The sequence below is a fragment of the Schistocerca cancellata genome, chromosome 2, assembly GCF_023864275.1.
Source record: "Schistocerca cancellata isolate TAMUIC-IGC-003103 chromosome 2, iqSchCanc2.1, whole genome shotgun sequence".
NCBI lineage: Eukaryota > Metazoa > Arthropoda > Insecta > Orthoptera > Acrididae > Schistocerca > Schistocerca cancellata.
The window spans coordinates 771,892,409-771,896,065 of NC_064627.1; the positions used below are offsets into that span (position 1 = coordinate 771,892,409).

General features: G+C 42.4%; 1 non-coding gene across 1 annotated transcript; it reads right to left on the bottom strand.

Annotated features, from left to right (window-relative positions):
- Nucleotides 1-1,583: 1,583 nt before the first annotated feature.
- Nucleotides 1,584-1,667, bottom strand: Trnal-uaa (transfer RNA leucine (anticodon UAA)). Its single transcript has one exon. It is a non-coding gene; the product is annotated as a tRNA-Leu (tRNA).
- Nucleotides 1,668-3,657: the final 1,990 nt, after the last annotated feature.

The following is a 3,657-nucleotide window of genomic DNA, read 5'->3' on the forward strand; positions in this document are numbered from 1 at the left end:
ATTTGTCCTAACAATTTTTGTGGAAAACAAACGTCTCGTCGATTTCTGTGTCTCTGGAGACGAGGTACTTACGAAGTTGGCGTCTCGAAGGATTAATTTCAGCGTTCCTCTCGACGATATTTGGACCCTACTGCACCAAAGTTCCACTTATATGCCTTAACAACTGCACCACTAGCCCAGTCTTGGAAACAGATGCACTAATCAAAACATAAGAAAACTATCTCTCTTCCAGCAAAATATTTCCTGCTTAACCAAAATTTTAGTATGTCTTGCTGTTCCGTCTAATTACAAAACTGATCCGCTCGTATAGCGTAATGGGTATGGCATGTTAACTTGCAAGGCAGGGAGGTAGGTCATATACTCGTATATCCACATCTACGTGGCTACTCTGCAGTTCACACCTAAGTGCCTGGCAGAGGATTCATCGAACCATTTTCACACTATTTTCTATAGTTCCACTCTCTTAAGAACGTGCGGGAGAAACGAACACTTTAGTCTTTCAGTGCGAGCTCTAATCTCTCTTAGTTTATTACAGTGACCATTTCTCCCTTGTAGGTGGGTACTAACAAAATATTTTCACATTTGGAGGAGAACGTTGCAGATTGAAATTTCGTGAAAGGGTTTCGCCGCAACGAAAAATCCCTTTGTTCTAATTATTACCACTCCAACTCGCGTATGATCTCCGTGACACTCCGTCCCCTACTTCGCGGTAATACAAAAGAAGTTGCCCTTCGGATCGAATCCGCATTCTGCGTTAACGACCGGTTTTTAGGCGGTTACCACGCTCATTTAGTCAAATCCTGGGCTGATTCTCAATCTCTTCTTAATAGAATATTACGCACAAACTGTAAAAACATTTAAAACATGATACTACGCAGGACAAAGTGTACACGATTCACAGGCCGAGGGCTCACACGAGTTGCCGACCCAACTTCATAGTCGGCGATAAGGACATACAACCACAAAGTTAAGTAATTACAAAAAAACCTAATCTTGAAAAAGCTGTTCCCATACTAGACGCCATAAACGCTAGAGAAAAGAATGATATTATAAACTGAATGTCACACTCTTGCCGATGCTTTTGTTCAGTGAAAAAGGACATCTTATAGCTTAGGATATGCTATCTACGAGGCCAAAATTACAAGCCGTCGTCGTTTGGTCGTAGTTGTCAGGCGTTGTTTTATTTCGGTTCACTCGGGGACGTGACCGCAGTGCTGCACTCGGGCTGAAGCGTGCGCTGCTAGAAGGCGCCTCGCCGTGACGAGAGGGCACAGCTGCGTCTTGTCTGCCACGGCAGACGCCGTCTCGTCTCGTCTCGTCTCGTCTAGTCTGTGTTCGGCAGCGGGCATCGGGTCGACGACCTCCGCTCCTCCGAGACTCTTCCTTTCGATGCCATCCGCTACACTCATCCGAACGGCAGTCGTTCTTCGTTCCGCCAGTGGTTTAATATTGGGCGAGATACATGTGTTTTTCGACTGTCGTATCTGATACGAATTAACTGTCGAATGCGGCAACGACAGATTTTAGCTGTAAACCTGGAGCACGCGCTTTATGTAGCGGTAGTGTAGAGAAATTAAAATGTTTGTCAGATGTGGGGTTCGAACCCACGCTCCCTCTCGGGAACCAGAGCTTAAATCTGGCGCCTTAGACCGCTCGGCCAATCTGACTGACGCAAGACGCTAGCCGGGCTACGGTACACTTCCAAGTTAGTGCTCGGCGCCCAGACCGTTTGTGTAGGAACAGAAGCTGTTATATTGGTACTTTCAGGTTAATGATTACTTTCTTTTTTCCTGTGTCTTATTTAATAGTTAGATACACAATTTTATAACTTTTTGAAAATCTTTTTCTGGTTCTCGGAACTTTTAAAACTCGCACACGACCATGTACGGACACGTTACTGTGGGGTATGGTTTCGAAAACGTGTTCCGCGGAACACTGACGTTTCGCAGGAAGTGAATCAATATCCCGCGAAAATACTATTAATAACACGGCGTTCTTTACGACATTTGGATGATAGTAGTTATTTTTTCAAAAAATTTATAATGATTTCTGCATTATTGGTTATGATTTAAGAGTGAAGTTATCACTGTTTAATACAAGTTTTCTCGAATTTTAAAAATTTTATTATAAACAAGATGTTTCGTCAGTGTACCAGGATTTTAAAAGTGTTCCGTCATGAGGAAAAATTCGGGAACCCCTGGTTTAGAGTGACGAATGACCATCGCGCGCCCCCAGCCGGCACCTACGTTTGTTTGCTGCTACCTGTTGATCGTACCTATTCCCTGATCATTTGGTTTGTTCTCATGCTCACGTGCCCCGCGATAGTGGATCGACGCTAAAGCGATTTATGTAACAGACGTATTTATACAGTAGTTCAACAGTAGCAGCGCAGTTGCGTTATTTCGCCTTTTTCTCCAACGGAAAATTCTATAATCTGAAAACATATGGCAACGTTGCTTTCGTGAGAGCTATGTTGATGATCTAAGCTTTAATATTGTTGCCTGGAAACGGAGATAAGAGTCCGAAAAGCGTTGCGATTAATAATATAAGTTTAGTGACTTCCATCGAAGTTTTGCTGTTGCATTAATATTTTCGAAATATTTCCTTGATTTGGCTTTGACATGAGTAAGCAATGTATGAAAGGAAGAGCTCTAAACTTGCTTGTGTCACAATAGAATGATTTAGAGTTTACACAAATTCTCTGAATTATACTGCGAAAATACTGGAGTAGTTGTTTAGTCAAAACCTATGAAAAGAGTGAGATATTCTGGAAGTACCACCACGGATGAACAAGTTACTTCAAAATAACGTTTTCCCTGCCCCTGTAATGACTGGGACGTTCACTTTTCCTTGGCATGCATTTTGAATTTTGCTCGAGGCAACATCGCACGGTGTAGTAAGAAATCACTAGTGCCTTCTGCTCAGGACCGCCACGTAAAAGATTCTTTCCGCCTGATAATAACGGCATAACTGAAAGGGTATGCGATGGAGTCGGACGTTGTAGAGGACGATATTGATAAAACTAACGAGCAGCTGTTTCACTATCGTGAGCCTCGTCATTCAGAAGTATCATGTCGGTGTATTTTACAAGCATATACTCAACCACGTTACTCTTAACACTCACAGACGCGTGAATGATACTCGAACCACGGCAGAGAAGTAGGGTAGAAGTCAAATGACATCTGCCGATCCCACGTAACTATCCCCCGCCGAGACTACCGTGTTGCGTATGTACGTAGCAAACATATTTTCAAACGGCTGTAGTACGGAAACGGTACGTTTTCGGACATGGGTTCCGATTGCAGATATTATCTACTTAGAAGTTTGTAATGGGAATTTCCGAACACCCTGTTAGACAATTTACCAACTCTGGCAATCGAGGATCTCAACGATGCTTTCCTGTTATCAACGTTGATACTGCCACGATTTCGGTCCCAGGGATACCAACACTATCGGGGATATTTTAATTTCAAGTTTGAAGACCATTAACAAAAGACATAAGAAATATTTTTTCATATGATATAGTTAGAAATTAATTTTTTTATTTGTACTGTAAAACCTTTCTTTTTGCCAGATTTCATGATCTACACCATCGGAAAGTACCCTGTTGGTTTTGGTGAGTGAGTTTCCGAGTATCAAAATATGTGTTATAGATGA